The sequence below is a fragment of the Bos grunniens genome, chromosome 24, assembly GCF_055505025.1.
Source record: "Bos grunniens cultivar Pamir isolate PY7600 chromosome 24, Bosgru_T2T1.0, whole genome shotgun sequence".
Taxonomy (NCBI): Eukaryota; Metazoa; Chordata; class Mammalia; order Artiodactyla; family Bovidae; genus Bos; species Bos grunniens.
Genome location: NC_141188.1, coordinates 40,716,631 through 40,739,195, shown reverse-complemented (window position 1 = coordinate 40,739,195; position 22,565 = coordinate 40,716,631). Strand labels below are relative to the sequence as shown.

Here is a 22,565-nt window from a genome sequence, read left to right as displayed (position 1 = left end):
GCGAAGGGCTTGTGTCACACCGTATCTCTCTTCTCCAATCCCCGGCCGACACAAAATTGCGCGTGTGTGTGCCCGATCCTTCCCTCCTTGCCGAAGCCCAAGCAGCTCGCAGCATTCGCGGGCTATAAAGCCTGGGGCTGCTGGGCAGGAACGCAGCTCGGGGACGGAGTTGGGCGGGGCCGAGCGCCGGGACTGCCCGGGCGCGGGGCGCAGCCAACCAGCGGCCGCGGAGGCGGGTCGGCGTGGGCAGAGGGGCGCGGGCTGTCACAGGCGCCTGGCGCGCGCTGCAGGTGGCAACTTGGAGGTGCCACCGCCGCCGCCGCAAGAGGGCCCGGGTCTGGCGGCCCCTTCCGGCCTCCGGGAGCCCTTTCCCGCCACCGAGCGGAGATCGGACGAGGGAGAATCCGCAGGAAAAAGCCTCTGCGCAGGGACCCGTGAGCAGCCCTACCTCTCCTCTGCCCTTCCGCTACTTTTTTTCTTCGAGGAAGGTTGTGCCGGGAAGCGGCGACCAGGCTTCGTGAGAGGCCGGAGAGGGACACTCCCGGCGACGCAGGTGAGCGCCTTTCCTCCACCTATCCCAGCCGGGCGCAGGCCAGGACGCTGGCTCGCCCAGTGCGCAGGGGCCGCGGCGCGGGCGCCTGCCCTTGGCTCGAGGTCGAGGAGGGAGAAGGGGAGGCAGGGGGCGAGGCTGCCCCGGCCGGGGGCTGCTTGCCCGGAACCACCTGAAATGCGCAGAGACTCCCGGTTGGGCACTTGCGGCGAGGGATGGACGGAGAGGGGCTCAGCGGTGATGGGAGGGCGGGCACCCTGCTTGCCGCGGGCCAGGATCGCCCCCGTGCGCGCCGTTCGGGAGCCGCAGCGGGAGCCGGGCGCTGCGCCTCTGCGAACCCCGGGAGTGAGCGCGCGGGTCCGGCGAGCTCAAGAACCTTCAGTCTCTGCGAGACCCGGGCTTCGGAGGACGTCATCCCTCCCGGCCCCACAACTCCTCCGCCCTTCTCGCTTCCACCCCTCCGTGCCCGCGGCGCAGCCTATTCGGAGATCCGTGCCTTGGCCGGCGCGTGGAGGGGTTGTTGATTCCCCTCCCTGCCCTCGCCCGAGTTGGAGCGCCCCGGGGTCCCGCTCCTCTGCCCCGACCGCCCAGCAGTGCGCTGGAGGCGAGTGGGGAGGACCGGTTCTCCGCGCCGAGGGCGGAGGTGGCGCGGTCTCGCTCTCCAGTGCTCCCTCTGTCCATACCACCCGCCCCTCCTGCAGTTTGAACCGCTGGCCCAGGGAGGGGAAACTCTGTAGCCAGATCCTCTCTCGCTCTGGGAAACTGGGGGGCCTCCGGGGATGTTGGAAACCTCGGAGAAGAGGCGAGAGTATCTGCCTCCATCTGGACGTTTCAGACCCTACTGTGAATTGGACAGTGGCTCTGACCTCCGTGTCCGGGATCTGGCGTGGGGGTGCTGGCGGCCGTGAGCGTGTGTGTGTATGCGTGTGTTCCTTAGTGAGGCAGAGGTGCAGGGGCCGGCTCCCCCTGCCCGGCGGAGACGCAGGGCCCCGCCACCCGTCTTCGCCGGCCGCGCGCAGCTGCACCGAGCAACTCAGCGCTGCTGACTCTTCTCCTCCGGCTCCAGCTGCCCGCCCCCACCCCCACTCCACCTAGACGCGTCTGGGGGGGGGGGCTATCATCTGGCCGGAAGGTGCGGACGGAGATCCAGTCTCTCCCGGGGCGAATGGGGCAGGTTTCCAAAATCCAGAGGAATGCTCCTCGCCCGGCTGTAGGGACCTCGGGAAGAGGCTGGTGGAGGCGAGTCCGCGCTTCGCGGAGGGTGTCGTGTCCCTCGGGAAGCCGAAGTTGGGGTCGCTGAGCCGCCGAACTGCCTTTGGTGCGTCCGGGTCGGAGGCGGAGGAACCGGCCGGCGGGGGGCGCGCTGCGCGGGCGGTGGGCGAGACTGGGGACCAGCTGTGGAGAGTTCCCGGGGCCGCGGGTGCACGGGGGCTCGGCTCCGGTGTGTGGGCGGGGGGCGCGTCCGGGCTGCGGTGGGCTCCGGGGACGCCCACTAGCGCTAGTTGAGGTCGGGGTCGGTGCCTCGTGGGGATCGCCCTCGCGGCCGCTGCGGATCCCAAGCAGTAGCCACGCGGCGCGTTCGGCCCCCAACTCCGCCCGCCGGCCGCGGCTTTCGCTTTTCATTCTGCAGAAGTGGAGCTTCTACGCAGGGAAAGCCGGAGATGCTGGAGGCGAAATCCTCCGGGGAGTGAGGGCGGCGCCCAAAGACGCGGAAAGGGAGAACGCGGGTAGCGCAGTGAAACGCCAAAGATCCCCTAGGCAAGGCAAGGCTGGCCCAGGCCAGAGGTCGGGCTCCGGGCCCTGGCCGCCGCTTTCCTAGGGGACGGAAGGCTCCAGCCTCCCGCGCCCCCAGCCCCGGCTCGTGGTCAACTCCTCTGTAATTCCCTGCGAAGTGCACTGGATTAAGACTGGGCGGGGAAGGGGCTAGAAAGCACGAAATGAATGAAAGTGGAAAGGGCTGTAAATCCCAATTTTAATTCCGGCTTAAATCTAAACTCCATTTGATTAGAAACAGACTCTAATCTGGTCGCGCGGGGTCTGGATTCATTTCTGCTAAGGATAGTTACTGGAGGGCCGGGCGAGGTTCGTCCTTCCCAGACTGGAATTGTCCGCAGACGCAGGTGGGCGGGGTGCACCGACACTTCACTTGCAGCAGGGAATCGGTCAGTTCACGTTGGTTTCGAAATGACCTTGCAGGCCTTCTCTTATTTGTCACAGGCATTCCCTCCTGGATCAATTACATACGTTCAGAGACTTCATGACACCAAGGGGTTAAAATCCTTGCCTGTAACAGTAGTTTCCAAGGAGGGCTTTTTAATGGGCTCCTTAGAACTGCAGTAACCTCAGGGAACATTCTCAGTTCCCAGGAGCAGGGGTGTAAAACCAAAATTTTATACCTCGGCTATAATGTGTAATCCCCCATAAGGGAGGTTTCCTCCTGACTATGGTGTACGTTATTGAGGGCAGGGCTCTGATTCTTTTTTCTCTAGGGCCGGAAATATAGTAGGTGTTCAACAAACACATATAGACTGGTACTTACAATTAAAAATGTTGGCCTGAAAAAAACATTTAATAATTTCTAGGATCAATCATTATTAAAAATCAGAATCTTAAACCGAGTGTTATAGTCATTTTGAGGCCTATTGTGCGTAGTTTAGTTACATTTTTAAAAAACCGTTTGTGATTGATAAAATCACTTATGAGAATGCGCTTAGGATGTTGCTGTTGTTAGTCACTCAGTTGTGTCCGACTCTTTTGCAATCCTATGGACTGTAGCCCGACAGGCTTGTCTGTCCATGGGATTTCCCAGGCAAGAATACTGGAGTGTGTTGACATTTCCTTCTGCAGGAGAATCTTCCCACGCCAGGCAGGGACCAAACCCGGATCTCCCACGTTTCTTGCACTGGCAGATGGATTCTTTACTGCTGAGACACTGGAGAAGCCCACTTAGGATGTTAGGAAATTTAGAAATAACAGAATGACTGTTGCATGTTTAAAGCCCCTCTGTAACAGTCTCAGATTCCTCCAGAAATGTAGACCTCACTACTTTCACAAAGGTTCAATCCACTGTAGATAAACTCATTATTCCAATGTTGGGAGCTCAAGGTTGAATAGGACAGGGCCTCTGTCCTCACATGCTGGTTGGCAAGCCAAAAAGGAAACGTGATTTTGGTCCTGCTGTGTAGACATATGGGAAAGTTAAGAGATCTCAGTGCTTTGAGTGACAGCAGCAAGGGGCACCTGACTGAGGACAGTCCTGTGGTTTGGATTTGGAGGAGGAAGAGGACTATATAAACAGACTAATAAGAACTTTCTCAGTACTTCCCTGGCAGTCCAGTGGTTAACACTCTGCCTTCCAATAGAGGGTGCCCTGGTTCCATCCCCCATCAAGGAACTAATATCCCGCATGTTGTGCAGTGTGGCAAAAAAAAAAAAAAAGAAAAAAATTAATTATATATTAAAAAAAGAACTTTTTTGAAGCTTAGCCTGCCTGTCTATTCCTCCCAGAGCCATCTCCTGAGCTGTGACCCTCACGCCCTCTCTCTCCTCCATGCCTACCCTTCTTCTCTGTAACAGCAGTCTCCAAGCCTCTCTGTTTCTTCTCTTCTTGAAGCCTAAGATTCTTCATGCTACACCTCACCCTGCATAACCAGCTCACCTCACAGCACACTGAATATTAATATGCTATCTCTGAAAATTAAAAAATGGGGAAGAGGAGCAAAAACTCAAGCAGGGGATGATTTGTGTAGGACTTGAAGTCAGAGCAGTGAATAGTTCATTAAAAAGATCCAGGGAGTGGGATGAGTCATGGTCCATTCTGGGCAGCCACTTCCTGGTCTGGAAGGAGAGTAATCATTTTCACCTGCCATGCGGTGAGAATCCATTTATGGCTCCTGCGTTATCAGAGATGCTGGGAAGGCGCCGGTGAGAGCAAACACATAGAACCTATATTTTTCCAATCAGAACTGGTTAACCAGGAATAGCAAGACCCACAATTAGTAAGAAAACAGGACTTTCCCTGGAGAGCCGCTGAAGGGGCTGGAGATGTTGAAAGTTATTGAACCATGATCTTCACAGTAAAGATGGAAGAAACGTCAATAGCTGTTATAAAGTTTCTGATTTATCATTTTGCCAGGGAGTCATTGAAACAGTGATGGAGGAATCAAAGCGACCACCAGATTGCTGCGGGGAAGACAATCGTTGTGTTTTAATGCTACCTGAGTGGCATGTGAGGCTGCTTTTTTTGGGCAGCTTTTTGTGTCCTGATGACATGATGTAGAAAGCAGGTCTGATAGATGGACCACCTGTGTTCTGCAGGGCCACCGGTCACAGGGCCCAAAGCTAATACTAGGGCTCCTCTCCTGGTGGGATGCTGGACAGAATTCAGGACACCAGAGCTAAAAGTCCAGTATCTCGGAATCCTCAGTAGCAGAGAGTGAGCGGCTACCTAGCTTAAGAACAGTGATGTGATAGGGAATAGCACTGCATATAATCAGGGCCGATTAAGAGGGTTTTGGTCAAGTGGAATGAACCCAGATCAGAACGGGAGGAAAGATGTGAATGGGCGCAGGAGCGCCTGGTAGAACTTGGTACCTGGGGACTCAGGAACAGAAGGAGGAGGAGAGCTGTCCCATCTCAGTGGGAAAGCAAGGGCCAGAGGTGGCAGTCGGTCCTTGCTGCTGCTCCAGTGTGTTGTTACGGAAGGTCTCTGAGCCACAGCATCTCCATCAGGAAAATGGGGAGAAAGATGCTTCCTAGTGAGAAATCAGTACCATGTAAATGCCTTACATCTGGTCTGGCTTCCAGGTTAGCTGCCCTGGCAACAAGCTTCCAGTTTGCTAGTCCAGGAATGTAGGCTGACTGGATGAATTATCACCAGGTCATTCTCTTCAGCCTCCTTTAGAAGTCCAGTCTCACATTTTCAGCTGCCAAGTAGCTTCCCTGATAGCTCAGTTGGTAAAGAATCTGCCTGCAATACAAGATACCCCAGTTCAATTCCTGGGTCAGGAAGATCCCCTGGAGAGGGATAGGCTACCCACTCCAGTATTCTTGGGCTTCCGTTGTGGCTCAGCTAGTAAAGAATCTGCTGGCAATGAGGGAGACCTGGGTTCCATCCCTGGGTTGGGAAGATCCCCGGAGAAGGGAATGGCTACCCATTCCAGTATTCTGGCCTGGAGAATTACATGGACTGTATAGCTCATGCAGTTGCAAAGAGTCGGACACGACTGAGCAACTCACTTTTACCCACATTTTCAGCTGCCAAGTAGATATTTTTACCCTGCTGTTCCACAGTCACTTGGACTTGATGGATCTCAATGTTTCATTCATCTGTTTCATGCTTTTCTCCCTTATACCAGTACGTGCCCTCAGTCTCCAGGCAGGAAGCCTGGTCTTCATTTTCTTTGCTTCTTCTTCTCACGTAGCTCCCCTGTAGATACACAGAAATGCCAGTAGTCATGTTGTGACTCCCATTGTCGCTCCCTTCCCCAGTCTCTTCCTGTCTGGACTATTGTATTGTCCTCCCAGCCTACTCTTATCCCACCCCCTAACCTGAGCTTCCCACTCAGTCCTTTGATTGGACAATTTTGATGACATTGCTGCTGCTGCTGCTGCTAAGTCGCTTCAGTTGTGTCCGACTCTGTTCGACCCCATAGACAGCAGCCCACCAGGCTCCCCCGTCCCTGGGATTCTCCAGGCAAGAACACTGGAGTGGGGTGCCATTGCCTTCTCCAATGCAGGAAACTGAAAAGTGAAAGTGAAGTCGCTCAGTCGTATCCGACTCTGTGTGACCTCATAGACTGCAGCCTAGCAGGGTGCTCTGTCCATGGGATTTTCCAGGCAAGCGTACTGAAGTGGGGTGCCATTGCCTTCTCTGTGATGACATTGCTGCCTGGCTCCAAACCTCAAGTCTCTCCTATTTCCTGATAGGCGCTCAGCCCTTTCAATCTGTGTTCAACATTCAGTGTGACCTCCCACTGGCCCCCAGCAGGAAACCCATTACATCTGTCCCTGGTTTTTTTTTTTTTTGGTTGCACACCTTGGCATGTGGGACCTTAGTTCTCTGGCCAGGGATCAAACCTACACCCCCTGCACTGTAGGCAGAGTCTTAACCACTGGACCACGAGGAAAGTCCCTGTCCCTGTTTTGAATGTACATCTTTCGGTTTTGTGTCCACATCCTTTGCTCATCTACTTCCTTCAACCGAGATCCACCCCCTCTGTATTTTCTTGAAATCCCACTGGTTTTTCAAGGTCTAACTCAAACACCACCTCCCTTCTGTTTTCCCTGGTCATTCTCAGAAGGTCTCCCTTCCCCTTCAGCAGATCTATGCTTCTTCCTCACGCAAATACCATGTTTTTATTCCGTGGTGTGTTCCTGTTGAGAACTTATGGATCTTTGTCTTCATCACTGAGTGGTACCCTCCAGAGTGGAGACTCCATCACTTTTCATTGAATGAATGATTGTGTCGTGAAGCCTGAGAAAGACAATGAAAGAAGGATGCTCGAAACCCAGGTCAAGACCTACCTCCAACCTAGGTAGGAGGAAGAAGTGCCTTGATCAGGTCTTTGCAGACAAAGTGGAAAAGAGGCAATTATCTGGAGGGTTCACAAACCACACTCTACCTCCTTTTGGTCTAATTACATGAGTGACTCAAGCTTTGGCAGCCGGAGGAACCTGTAGCATTATTGACATTCTTCATTGTAGAAATCAGCTTCTAGTCATGTGAGTTGGACAGAGCTTTCCAAAGCAGGCTGGAGTATGGGAAAGCCAAGCTGACAGTGATTGGGCTGAAAGGAAACAGGTATCCTGGGCAAGATGCCTGTAAATGCTGGATGCAGCCAGAAAAAGGAAAGATTCTTGGTCTGGGACTCAGGAATGTCTGATCTAGAATTCCTTTTAGGAAGCTTTTCATCTGATTCCTCTCATAGCTCCTTGCTTTACAAGATATACATACTATATTATCAAAATCTATAATCATGCATGTGTTCATTAGCATGGGTAGTTGTTTGAATGTTTCTGATGGAGAAGAATGAAAAGACTAGGCCTATCCTCCTGTGCATACAATATGTTTGAGGACAGGTTGGAAAACAAGTTTTTATAAAAAGCTTGCCAGTTTGCAAGTTCCAGGAACAGAAATGCTTCCAAACAGTCGTAAATATACAAGCTTTCAAACCTGAGAGGATAAATCCATCCTCATCAAATAGTTATAAACAGCCCATTGCACACGAGGAATGAACAAGTAGGAAGAAAATAGGGCATGATCAGGTGCTGAGGTTTTGAATAGTCAGGAATGAGACACTTTATTAAATGATGTTTGAATTATACTCTCAAACCTCTTCTGAAATCTGAGCAACTGGATGATCTAAGTGATCAAGAGCTGTTGTGTCTGTGCTATATAGACTTTAACACATGGTATTTATATAGTCTGTATACATACATTACAAAATAGAAAAGATGTTGGTCATCCAGTGTGTGAGAACATTTAGCCACATGTTTGATTCCTATCTAGGACAGTGTCCAAACTGGCTAATAGAGATGATAGTGTTCTGTATCACAGAAACAACAACAAAAGTACTGAATGGCATCTCAGAGACACAGCATTTTAATTACTACTCTGATAGTTTAAAAAAAAATCAGCATTTTGCCATAGAAATCTCTTCATCTCTGTAACCTCCTCGATATAAAAGTCCATCGTGGAAGATTCACAAGAACTATTTCAAATACAAGGAAATTTTTGTTCTTTAGGTTTTATTGAAGTCCTGTTACATTAATTTCTGCCGTACAGCAAAATGATTCAGTTACATATAGAAATGTGTGTGTTTGTGGATATATCCTTTTTCATATTCTTTCCCATTATGGTTTGTCTCAGGATACTGAATATAGTTCACTGTGCTATATACCCTGTTGTTTATCCATTCTATATATAATAGTTTGCATCTGCAAATGGAAAAAGAAAATATTTTGTAAAACAAATGTGATTTCTTTTTGGCACTTTTCACATTAGAAAAAAAATTTTTTTAACCAAAGTACAATTCAGTTAGGAAGATAAACCTGCCGATTCTACTGCAAAATATGTCTGCATTTTAAGATCAAATAGAAATGATTATTATGTTGATCTACCTCCTCTGCATCATTCATGTTGTAAAAATAATGTCGCAGACGTTTGTCTCTGCACTAAAATAATCCATGACAAATTCATTTAGACTCTTTGATCTTGAAGTGATCCACATTGATCATGTAATTACCAAGATAATTAGGTAAAACTGCTGCACCTTCTTTTTTCAGCTGGGCAGAGCTGATCTGCTTCTTGAAAAAGCAGTTCCGTTTACAGTGGATGCACGAGTAAGCCATGTTTCCCAGGCCAAAGAGCTTAATAACCGTAATGCGACTCACTCTATCGCCACCTGCAATCGTGTTAGTTCTGAATAGAGTCAGATTTCGCCTACTGACCTTAGGAATCCCTGGGGATCACTCCCTGGCTTGCGAAACCAAATTCTTCCGGGCTGCCTGCACTCCACCATTTTCACTTGCTTTTATTCAGGCCACCATGATGTCAAATGATGACATTTGATATCAAAGATCCCAGATGCACCCAAGGATGCTGTTAAACCCACCCTGACTTGAACCCAATAGAGAGGCGCCCATGAGGCCAGCAGGTGACGTGCTCCCCAGCTTTCCCAAAGTCTGGATTGAGTACAAGTTCAGTAGAAAAGTGAAGTGAAAGTGTCAGTCATTCAGTTGTGTCTGACTCTTTGCGACCTCATGGACTGTAGCCCCGCCAGGCTCTTCTGTCCATGGGCTTCTCCACGCAAGAATACTGGAATAGGTTGCCATTCCCTTCTCCAGGATCCCAACCCAGGGATCAAACCTGGGTCTCCTGCATTGCAGGCAGATTCTTTACCATCTGAGCCACCAGGGCAGCCCACAGGTTCCACGCTGGTAGTGCTTGGATCACTACTCAGCTGGCAGCATTGTCCTCGTGGCCCCGTGAGGTCCAGCATTCAGCCCTTTGTCTTGGAGACACCAGCACACAACAGAGCCTCTTGGCGGATTCTGTGATTGACATGAAGTGGCTCCTTCACTCAGGACCCAGACACGAGGGAGCCAGGCATACTCTGTATCACACTCCAAGCCTGTTACAGTTTCATGGTTTCATAAAATACCCCTGGCACACAGTAAATGTGTGAACAAGGATACCAAGCTTCTAAGCTTATGAAATGTGTGTGTGTGTGTGTGTGTGTCTCCACACATGCGCTCAGTCGCATCCAACTCATTGTGATCCATGGAGTGTAGCTCACCAGGCTCCTCTGTCCATGGGATTCTCCAGGCAAGAATGCTGGAATGGGTTGCCATTTCCTACTCCAGGGAATCTTCTTGACCCAAGAATCAAACCCACATCTTATACATCTCCTGCACGGGCAGACCGATTCTTTATCACTGCACCACCTGAGAAATCTTGGAGTTTATCAAACAGGCAATGCAGACCCATGGAAGGAATTTGTGTAGGAGAGTCATATAGGAAATTAGAAATAGGCTTACTCTGGCTGTGGGTGGAGTAAGCTTGATGGCACAAAAGGGCAGAAAGTTAGATGGGCAACCAGGAAGCTTTTCCACCTTGCACCACACTCCTTGCTGACCTTGGACTTTGAATCTCTTCCCCTTTGATTTGGGTTCTTTCCTGGGAGGCCCCTAGCTTTTTCTCCTATGATTAGGTGCTGGAATAACAGAATTTAAAACGTAGAGATCTCATTCTTCAAAGGTTGGGTGGCTTAGATACTTTCCTTCATAAATTTTATGAATCTTGGGGAATATTATCGTATTTCAACATCATCTACATTATATTTATAAAGAATGAGTAATGTGCTATTCTTAGTCATTTGCTTTCTTTGGAAAACATATTAAAGATGAAAATGAATTAGGTAATTCAACAATGAGTAATGCTGCTGAAGTGTATGTGCAACCCAGATGTCAAATCTTTTCACTCAGTGAAAAATATCATGATGTTCTGATGTATGTCTTATACCTTCAATATACAAGTATACACTTATCTTTCAGGTTATTTCACATAGTATTTTGTCTTAAGTGTAGCTTTGTCCACCCCCTAGATACAGTTAGGAGATAACTGTGTTTCATGAAAAATAAACAGTGATGTAATTTTCCAGATTGTGGGTTTATCAGCATTTAATTTCCCTGGATGACTGTTTATTCGTCTTTAGGATGGAGTTACAGCTGCTCCAGCTTTCAAATCTACAATCTGAAAACATCATCATAGATTTAAAAAACCTTTTGTTTTCTAAACCTGATATCATCACATAAACTTCATGATCGATTTTACACGTCAGCATTATTGAAACATAATTTTGGCTCAAGGAAATGAAAATATCACTTTGCAAGGGTCTGCTGTACAAAAATACTAAATTCACTGTATTGTAGGAATTAAAACAACACTGTAAATCAACTACACTTCAGTAAAATAAACTACAAGGGAAGCAAGACCAAATACTAAACAATTCTTTAGTAACAATAATAATAGTAGTATTATTAGAAGCAGAGGTAGTATAGTTTTGTTCTCTGGATAATTGATCTCATTAGTTTGATGACGATGTCCTATTTTTCGGAACTGACTCAACACTTTCTTTAACCACATTATCCAGAATTTCATTTTATCTTCCTCCCCTTTGACCTCTCCTCCTAGATTTGGATGGTCTCAAAGATATTCTAAGTAATCTTTACAAAGCCTGGGAAGATGATTTATCTGTGTGGTTTTCACTAAAATCTATTGGAGTGATCAACACAGGCTGAAGTATAGCACATCTTTCAGAATGCTTTCTCCTAGACTCCATTTGGCTTAAGGAAAGGAAGTGTTGGTTACATCTGGCCAGCTGTTAGTCTAGTGGGAAGTCAAGGTCCATTGGGCAGGGCTGGAGTGTAGCAAATGGCTCTAGCAGTGAGCTGTTTGAAGCTTCAAAGAGCAGCTGGGCTGGGACTTCCTGGTGGTCCGGTGACTAAGACTCCTTGCTCCCAATGCAGGGGGCCCAGGTTCCATGCTTGGCCAGGGAACCAGATCCTGTATGCCGCAACTAAAGACCCAGCACAGCCAAATAAATAAAAGAACAGCTGGGCTGAGCCACTGGTGACTTTCTATGGGAGTGTGGTTCACTTATTGCCTGGAAATGAGAAGATTTGGGAAAAGTGACCCATAAAATTATTGCTCTGACCAAAAGTATACTTTTAACAAGATTGAGAAATAGAGTTGAAAAATAGAAAAACCAAAACAAGGAAAATAACCATTTCCTCACATTATACTTCACTGTGTTGGATGGAAGTGAGTGCTGGGTGTCATGGATTCCATAAAGCAAGTTACATTGTGTTCACAGAAAATTAGTCAGAGTCAAAGAAATATGCTCTTCTTTCTCTGCCCATTGCTTCTGAATATTGCCCAAGACCTTGCCTCAAAAATAGCAACAACAGGGACTTCCCTGGTGGTCCAGTGGCTAAGACTCGGTGCTCCCAATGCAGGGAGCCTAGGTTCAGTCCCCGGTAAGGTAACTAGATCCCAATTGCTGCAACTAAGACCCTGCTGCTGCTGCTAAGTCGCTTCAGTCGTGTCTGAGTCTGTGCGACCCCACAGTCGGCAGCCCACCAGGGTTGCCTTTTCCTTCTCCAATGCATGAAAAGTGAAAAGTGAAAGTGAAGTCGCTCAGTAGTGTCCGACTCTTCGAGACCCCATTGACTGTAGCCCACCAGGCTCCTCCATCCATGGAATTTTCCAGGCAAGAGTACTGGAGTGGGGTGCCATTGCCTTCTCCGAACTAAGACCCAGCACAAATAAATAAATAAAAATATTAAAACAACAACAAACCCAACCAAAACTCTTTTCTTTTCCTGATTGTTTTATTGAAATATAATTGGTCTACAGGGCTTCCCTGGTGGCTCAGTGGTAGAGCCAATGCAGGGGATGCAGGTTTGATCCCTGGATCAGGAAGATTCCCTTGGAGAAGGAACTGGCAGCCCACTTCAGTGTTCTTGCCTGGAGAATGCTGTGGACAGAGGAGCCTGGTGGGCTACAATTCATGGGACCACAAAAGTGTCAGAGGTGTCTTAGTGACTAACCAACAACATCAACAATTGACCTACCACACTGTGTAAATTTAAGGTGGACAGCATAATGATTTGACTTACATACAACATGAAATGATGACCCCAGTAAGTTTAGTGACCATCCATTATCTCATATAGATACAAAATAAAAGAAAAAGCAAAAACTTGTCTTCCTTGTAATGAGAAGTCTTAGGATTTATTCTCAATTTTCATATAAACTATACAGCAACATTCAGGTCTTCATTATATATATCATATTGTACATTATATCCTAGTGTTTCCTTATTTCATAACTTTGTACATTTTGACCACTTTTATCCACTTCCTCCTTCTCCCCCCATACCAGCTTAGGCAACCACACATCTGATCTCTTTTTCTGAGAGTGTTTTTGAAGCATAATTGACCTAAAACACTGTGTCTGTTCTTGGTGCACAGTGTTGTGATTTGATATTTGATGGCATCACCGACTCGATGGACATGAGTTTGAGTAGGCTCCGGGAGTTGGGTGATGGACAGGGAAGCCTGGCGTGCTGCAGTCCATGGGGTCACAAAGAGTCGGGCACAACTGAGCAACTGAACTGAACTAATATGCTACACGATGATCACCACAGTAAGTCTAGTTACCTCCTGCACTGCAGGCAGATTCTTTACTGTCTGAGCCACCAGGGAAGCCCCAACATATTATACAAAGATTAATTACATAGTGATTGGTTATATTTCCCATGGTGTAGATTTCATCCCCATGACTGGTTCATTTCATCACTGAAAGTTCCTGCCTCTTAATCCCCAAATTCTCTTAATAGCCAAGAGCCAGATTTTTGTGAGGCTGTCCTTTAATATAGAGGACATGAAAGTGAAAGTGTTAGTCAGTCAGTCATGTCTGACTCTGTGACTCCATGAACCGTAGCCGTTTAGGCTCCTTTATCCATGGAATTCTCCAGGCAAGAATACTGAAGTGGGTTCCCATTACCTTCTCCAAGGGATCTTCCCAACCCAGGGATCAAACCCGGGTCTCCCACGTTGCAGAGCACATAGTAGGCATTCAGTAAATGCAAAGAATCCTAAAAACTTGATTTAGCATCATGAACCAGGATGCAAACTAAGCATGTCTGCTCATCTGTTTTCAAAAAAGTTTAAGTGGCTGAGTTCATCAGAGTGATATTTTAAAGATCCTTGTCTCTGCTTGTATCTCCTTGTATCTGCAGTGAGGGGTTTGCATTTCCCTTTATTTTTTTTTTAAATTTAATTTAATTTTATTTTTAAACTTTACATAATTGTATTAGTTTTGCCAAATATCAAAATGAATCCGCCACAGGTATACATGTGTTCCCCATTCTGAACCCTCCTCCCTCCTCCCTCCCCATACCATCCCTCTGGGTCGTCCCAGTGCACTAGCCCCAAGCATCCAGTATCGTGCATCGAACCTGGACTGGCATCTCGTTTCTTACATGATATTTTACATGTTTCAATGTCATTCTCCCAAATCTTCCCACCCTCTCCCTCTCCCATAGAGTCCATAAGACTGTTCTATACATCAGTGTCTCTTTTGCTGTCTCGTACACCAGGTTACTGTTACCATCTTTCTAAATTCCATATATATGCGTTAGTATACTGTATTTATGTTTTTCCTTCTGGCTTACTTCACTCTGTATAATAGGCTCCAGTTTCATCCACCTCATTAGAACTGATTCAAATGTATTCTTTTTAATGGCTGAGTAATACTCCATTGTGTATATGTACCACTGCTTTCTTATCCATTCATCTGCTGATGGACATCTAGGTTGCTTCCATGTCCTGGCTATTATAAACAGTGCTGCGATGAACATTGGGGTACACGTGTCTCTTTCCCTTCTGGTTTCCTCAGTGTGTATGCCCAGCAGTGGGATTGCTGGATCATAAGGCAGTTCTATTTCCAGTTTTTTAAGGAATCTCCACACTGTTCTCCATAGTGGCTGTACTAGTTTGCATTCCCACCAACAGTGTAAGAGGGTTCCCTTTTCTCCACACCCTCTCCAGCATTTATTATTTGTAGACTTTTGGATTTCCCTTTACACCCAACAGTCAGAGAGCTGTGAGCATGTGTGTTCTACCCAGGCTAAAAACACTGTGGTCAGTTCCAGGTGCCTTCTTGTCTCAGTGGTCTGATACGATGGTCTGATGGTTTCCTGTTTGTAAGCACAAGCTGAATCTGTCCCTGTGAGGTTGCTTGCTTGAAATTGATGGTATGGTTCTCCCCTACTCTGTGTTGACTCTTCTCTGCTTACAGAGAGACACACTGAATTCAGAAATTGGCTTTTGGGGGCATTGACCTACCAAAGTATCAGTTTGTTCCTGATGTGAAAGTCAGCATCAGAGATGTGAACAGGATGAGGTCAGTGACGTTGAACATCCTGAAGCCTTTTATTTTTCAGCTGTGCTCACACAGGGGAGAAGCCTGGCTTCAGAAGTCCTGTGCCCTTTGGAACAGGTTGAGCAATGTTGCCAACAGAGTCTTTTTTTTTTTTCTTTTTGAGCCCTTGGTCTTCTTTGAAACATTTATACTTCTGCACCCCCCAGCAACCCAACCCCATAAGGAATTGAACTTCCCTGGTGGCTCAGCAGTAAAGAATCTGGCTGCCAATGCAGGAGACACAGGAGACTTGGGTTTGATCCTGGGTGGGGAAGATCCCCTGGAGAAGGGAATGGCTACCCACCCCAGTGTTCTCACCTGGAGAATCCCATGGACAGAGGAGCCTGGTGGGCTACTGTCTGTGGGGTCGAAAAGAGTCGGACGTGACTTAGCGACCGAGCACAAACTCATGCCACAAGGAATGCATTCAGTCATATACTTTGACAAGTTTCGGCACTCCTTTTCTGAGTTATTTTTCAAAGCAGAAGGCGAGCAATGATCAAAGAGCCCTTTAATGGATGTAGTGCATTTTGTTTGTAACAGCACGGAAATGCTTATTTTCTTCAACCTCTGGCCTTTCAGTCCTAGGGGTGAGATGATTAGATTGATAAAAGGCAGAGACCTACTTTCTGAATACAGTCATGCCCCATTTTACAGAAGAATTGTTTTTCCAAAAGTACATTTGTTAGTATTTGTTTGAAATGTTGAATTCTTAGCCCGGAGAGAAGATACTGAAAATTATGGTTAGATTTCTAGGCTAGTTCAGACAACTATGCTCAGTCTGTGTCATGAGAATATGTTGGAATTATTAGTACCACTACTGGGACTCAGACAGGAAGCCAGTGGTGCCTCATCATGGGGACAGCCTAAGGTGAAAATCTTTTAATTCATATATAGCATCTCTTCCTGACTCCTCATTCATCTTCTCCTGCCCACTTTTCTGGGCTCTGATGTCCACATACTTTCTTGAGTCTCACTTCTAGTCTTTCCATTAGGCTTTCTTCCCCCAATACATTCCTTGTTCCAATTGTATTACCTTCTTTATTTCCCAAATAAAGCTATCATTTCCTTAGTTCTGCTGATCAATCCTGATATGAGTAGGAAAGCCATCTGATTGAATTAACTGTAATTGTATGTTTGTATGGGATTGATAACCCCATAGCCCTTTCATGCTATTGCATTAAAAAGGAAAATGTCTCACAGATGGCCAATAGTCACATGAAAAGATGTTCAACACTGCTAATCAACAGATGAATGCAAACTGAAACTGCAATGAGATATCATCTCACACTGGTCAGAATCAGATCAGATCAGTCGCTCAGTTGTGTCCGACTCTTTGCGACCCCATGAATCGCAGCACGCCAGGCCTCCCTGTCCATCACCAACTCCCGGAGTTCACTCAGACTCACGTCCATCGAGTCAGTGATGCCATCCAGCCATCTCATCCTCTGTCGTCCCCTTCTCCTCCTGCCCCCAATCCCTCCCAGCATCAGTCTTTTCCAATGAGTCAACTCTTCGCATGAGGTGGCCAAAGTACTGGAGTTTCAGCTTTAGCATCATTCCTTCCAAAGAAATCCCAGGGCTGATCTCCTTCAGAATGGACTGGTTGGATCTCCTTGCAGTCCAAGGGACTCTCAAGAGTCTTCTCCAACACCACAGTTCAAAAGCATCAATTCTTTGGCACTCAGCCTTCTTCACAGTCCAACTCTCACATCCATACATGACCACAGGAAAAACCATAGCCTTGACTAGACAAATCTTTGTTGGCAAAGTAATGTCTCTGCTTTTGAATATGCTATCTAGGTTGGTTATAACCTTCCTTCCAAGGAGTAAGCGTCTTTTAATTTCATGGCCACAATCACCATCTGCAGTGATTTTGGAGTCCCCCAGAATAAAGTCTGACACTGTTCCCACTGTTTCCCCATCTATTTCCCATGAAGTGGTGGGACCAGATGCCATGATCTTCGTTTTCTGAATGTTGAGCTTTAAGCCAACTTTTTCACTCTCCACTTTCACTTTCATCAAGAGGCTTTTGAGTTCCTCTTCACTTTCTGCCATAAGGGTGGTGTCATCTGCATATGTGAGGTTATTGATATTTCTCCCGGCAATCTTGATTCTAGCTTGTGTTTCTTCCAGTCCAGTGTTTCTCATGGTGTACTCTGCATATAAGTTAAATAAACAGGGTGACAATATACAGCCTTGACGAACTCCTTTTCCTATTTAGGACCAGTCTGTTGTTCCATGTCCAGTTCTAACTGTTGCTTCCTGACCTGCATACAAATTTCTCAAGAGGCAGATCAGGTGTTCTGGTATTCCCATCTCTTGAAGAATTTTCCACAGTTTATTGTGATCCACACAGTCAAAAGCTTTGGCATAGTCAATAAGGCAGAAATAGATGTTTTTCTGGAACTCTCTTGCTTTTTCTATGATCCAGCAGATGTTGGCAATTTGATCTCTGGTTCCTCTGCCTTTTCTAAAACCAGCTTGAACATCAGGAAGTTCATGGTTCACATATTGCTGAAGCCTGGCTTGGAGAATTTTGAGCATTACTTTACTAGCGTGTGAGATGAGTGCAATTGTACAGTAGTTTGAGCATTCTTTGGCATTGCCTTTCTTTGGGATTGGAATGAAAACTGACCTTTTCCAATCCTGTGGCCACTGCTGAGTTTTCCAAGTTTGCTGGCATATTGAGTGCAGCACTTTCACAGCATCATCTTTCAGGATTTGGAATAGCTCAACTGGAATTCCATCACCTCCACTAGCTTTGTTCGTAGTGATGCTTTCTAAGGCCCACTTGACTTCACATTCCAGGATGTCTGGCTCTAGGTCAGTGATCACACCATCGTGATTATCTGGGTCGTGAAGATCTTTTTTGTACAGTTCTGTGTATTCTTGCCATCTCTTCTTAATATCTTCTGCTTCTGTTAGGTCCATACCATTTCTGTCCTTTATCGAGCTCATCTTTGCATGAAATGTTCCTTTGGTATCTCTGATTTTCTTGAAGAGATCCCTAGTCTTTCCCATTCTGTTGTTTTCCTCTATTTCTTTGCATTGATCGTTGAAGAAGGCTTTCTTATCTCTTCTTGCTATTCTTTGGAACTCTGCATTCAGATGTTTATATCTTTCCTTTTCTCCTTTGCTTTTCACTTCTCTTCTTTTCACAGCTATTTGTAAGGCCTCCCCAGACAGCCATTTTGCTTTTTTGCATTTCTTTTCCATGAGGATGGTCTTGATCCCTGTCTCCTGTACAATGTCACGAACCTCATTCCATAGTTCATCAGGCACTCTATCTATCAGATCTAGGCCCTTAAATCTATTTCTCACTTCCACTGTATAATCATAAGGGATTTGATTTAGGTCATACCTGAATGGTCTAGTGGTTTTCCCTACTTTCTTCAATTTCAGTCTGAATTTGGCAATAAGGTGTTCATGGTCTGAGCCACAGTCAGCTCCTGGTCTTGTTTTTGCTGACTGTATAGAGCTTCTCCATCTTTGGCTGCAAAGAATATAATCAATCTGATTTCTGACCATCTGGTGATGTCCATGTATAGAGTCTTCTCTTGTGTTGTTGGAAGAGGGTGTTTGTTATGACCAGTGCATTTTCTTGGCAAAACTCTATTAGTCTTTGCCCTGCTTCATTCCGTATACCAAGGCCAAATTTGCCTGTTACTCCAGGTGTTTCTTGACTTCCTACTTTTGCATTCCAGTCCCCTATAATGAAAAGGACATCTTTTTGGGGTGTTAGTTCTAAAAGGTCTTGTAGGTCTTCATAGAACCGTTCAACTTCAGCTTCTTCAGCGTTACTGGTTGGGGCATAGACTTGGATTACTGTGATATTGAATGGTTTGCCTTGGAAACAAAGAGAGATCATTCTGTCATTTTTGAGATTGCATCCAAGTACTGCATTTCAGACTCTCTTGTTGACCATGATGGCTAGTCCATTTCTTCTGAGGGATTCCTGCCCGCAGTAGTAGATATAATGGTCATCTGAGTTAAATTCACCCATTCCAGTCCATTTCAGTTCGGGGATTTCTAGAATGTCGACATTCACTCTTGCCATCTCTTGTTTGACCACTTCCAATTTGCCTTGATTCATGGACCTGACATTCCAGGTTCCTATGCAATATTGCTCTTTACAGCATCGGACTTTGCTTCTATCACCAGTCACATCCACAGCTGGATATTGTTTTTGCTTTGGCTCCATCCCTTCATTCTTTCTGGAGTTATTTCTCCACTGATCTCCAGTAGCATATTGGGCACCTACTGACCTGGGGAGTTTCTCTTTCAGTATCCTATCATTTTGCCTTTTCATACTGTTCATGGGGTTCTCAAGGCAAGAATACTGAAGTGGTTTGCCATTCCCTTCTCCAGTGGACCACATTCTGTCAAATCTCTCCACCATGACCCGCCCGTCTTGGGTTGCCCCACGGGCGTGGCTTAGTTTCATTAAGTTAGACAATGGCCATCATCAAAAGTCTGCATATAATAAATACTGGAGAGGGTGTGGAGAAAAGGGAACCCTCTTACATTGTTGATGGGAATTAAATTGGTACAGCCACTATGGAGAATAGTATGGAGGTTCCTTAAAAAGCTAAAAGTAGAGTTACCGTTTGATTTAGCAATCCCACTCCTGGGCATATGTTGGGAAAAGAAAACTCTAATTCAGAAAGAACCCCAAAGTTTATATCAGCACCATTTACAATAGCCAAGACATGGAAGCAACCTGTGTCCACTGAGAGATGAATGAGTAAAGATGTAGCATATATATATATATGATGGAATATTACCAGCCATAAAAAGAATGAGATAATGCCATTTCCAGCAACATAGATAGGCCTAGAGACTATCGTATTGAGTGAATTAAGTCAGAGAAATACACATATTATAAGATATCATTTATATGTGGAATCTAAAAAATAACACAGATGAGCTCATTTACAAAACAGAAACAGAAACTTACAGACACACAAACAAATATAGTTACCAAAGAGGAGAAGGGATAAACTAAGAGTTTGTGATTAGCCGATGCACCCAACCATATTTAAAATAGATAAACAACAAAGATTTCCTGTATTGCACAAAGAAATATATTAAATATCTTGTAATAACTTAATGGAAAAAATACATATATATGTATAACTCAATCACTTTGCTGTGCCCCTGAAACTAACATAACATTGTGAATCAAGTACGTTTTGATTAAAAAAAAAATAGAATGTCTTGTAACTCAAATCAAATGCAAGGTGTTGTATTTACTTCAATTTGATTTTCACTTATTTTTTACAAGCAAGGTACTGATGCAGGCCATGAAAATACAAGTGTGAATTAAAAACGGTGCTTATCATCTTACTGGGAGACAAATATATAAATGCCAATAAACATGATCCAAAATGTTATGAATTTCTAAAGAGAATTTTATGAAAATATCAAACCTTATACCTCACTGGAGTGGAGCAGATAAACTGATAACGATAATACTGAAGAACAAGGGACTTCCCTGGTGGTCTAGTGGCTAAGAGGTCACGTTCCTGATGCAGGGAACCCGGCTTCTGATCCCTGGTCAGGGAACTAGAGGGGCTTCCCCTGTGGCTCAAACAGTAAAGAATCTGCCTGCAGTGCAGGAGACCTGGGTTTGATCCCTGGGTCAGAAAGATCCCCTGGTGAAGGGAATGGCAAGCCATCCAGTGTTTTTGCCTGGAGAATTCCATGGACAGAGGAGCCTGGTGGGCTACAGTCCATGGGGTCACAAAGAGTTGGGCACAAGTTAACAGCTAACACTTTCACTTTCTCTGGTGGCTCAGCAGAAAAGATTCCACCTGCCAATGCAGGAGCCACAGGAGAGGAGGGTTCAATCCCTGGGTCGTGAAGATCCCCTGGAGGAGGGCATGACAGTCTACTCCAATATTCTTGCCTGGGAAATCCCATGGACGGAGGAGACTAGCAGACTTTGCAATCCACTGGGGTTGCAAAGAGTCGGACATGACTTAGCGACTAAACAACAACAACACAACATCCTAAGTGCATTCTTATAAGTGATTTCACCAGTCCCAAATAGTTTAAACGTTAAAATTGAAGAAGTTTCTAGAAGTCACGTCAATCAAGTTACCACATACAAAGCTAGATGTCAGGGGGCTTCCCTGGTGGTCCAGTGGTTAAGATTCTGCACTTCCGCAATAGGGGGCACAGGTTCAACCCCTGGTTGAAGAGCTAGGATCCCATTTGCCATGTAGTGAAGCCAATAAATGAATGAATCAGTGAATAAATAAAGTGAATAAATCAGTGAATTAATTAATCAGTGAATAAATAAAGTTGTCAACAGGTGTCAGGGAGGAGAGTTTCAACTAAATCATCATGAGATAGAGATTTCTATTTTTAATCTATTCATGAATCACAGGCATCTGTCTTCAGCATATACACATTCCTTCAATTCTGTTTCTCTCTCTGTACATGTAATGGTTACCTAAGAATTGAGCAGCTCTTGGATGGCGGGTTGTGATGTGAAGAAAAAAAAAGGGAGGAAACCAAGAAAGGAACTGCCATTTACTGAGCACCTGCTGTGCTCCAAGTATTCTGACCTAAGGGCTGAAAATGCCCTTATTTCTGACCTTTCTTACAGTTCTGCAGAGATGAGCAAAGACAACAAAATCAAGGCTTGCCCAGGGCAAGTGACTCACCAAGCCAAAGTAGATTCAAAAAGACAGACTATCTCTGTGAAATCATACTGGGTCCCTCCTTGCTTTACACCCCTCAAAAAAAAAAAAAAGAGAAAAACAGGGAACTATATTTAATATCCTATGATAAACCATAATGGAAAAAATATTTAAAAATGTATACAGGTATATAACTGAGTCACTTCGCTATACAGCAGAGATTGGCACAATGTTGTGAAAAAACTAAATTTCAATTTTAATAAATAAATTTTGAAAGAAAAGTTTTAATTAGATCCACTCAGAAGTTTAGCTTCCCAAGTGGCTCAGTGGTAAAGAACCCACCTGCCAATGCAGGAGATGCAGAGACCCGGGTTTGATCCCTGGGTTGGGAAGTTGTCCTGAAGAAGGTGATGGCAACCCAGTCCAGTATTCTTGCCTGGAGAATTCCATGGACAGAGGAGCCTGGCGGGCTACAGTCCATGGGGCTGCAAAGAGCCAGACAAGACTGAGTGGCTGAGCACACATGCATGCACTGAGAAGTTTAATTCCTTGGGTTTTTTGCTCAAATGTCTTTAGCATTTTTTATAGGTCTGCCCTCCTCTCCTGAGGTTTTACCATCTCAGTCTTGCTGAAAGGCTTGAGCATCTTATCAGTTTTGTTTTGTTTTTTTTAAGGTACAGACTGTCCCCTCAGTGATGCTGTTCCAGCAGGCGTCCCTGGAGAATGCACTTTGATAAGAATGTTTGATGTGACTGGCCTTGTTGCCTGGCTGCGTTCCTTCATCTCCTTCACACCCATTTCCTTACCTGGATATGCCTTAGATCCGTCTTCTCTCACTGATGTTACTAACATACAATTATTTTCTTGTTATTAA

The 22,565-nt window shown here is 45.7% G+C and overlaps 1 protein-coding gene across 9 annotated transcripts in view; it reads left to right on the top strand.

Moving 5' to 3' along the window:
- The first annotated feature begins 266 nt into the window (after positions 1–266).
- The window catches only part of EPB41L3 (erythrocyte membrane protein band 4.1 like 3), a 239,395-nt gene continuing 217,096 nt past the window's right edge, over positions 267–22,565 (top strand). For all 9 annotated transcript variants that reach the window (XM_086372345.1, XM_086372343.1, XM_086372310.1 and 6 more), the window contains exon 1: positions 267–553. The gene's annotated coding sequence lies outside the window, so the exon portion shown is untranslated. The remainder of the gene's footprint in view (positions 554–22,565) is intronic.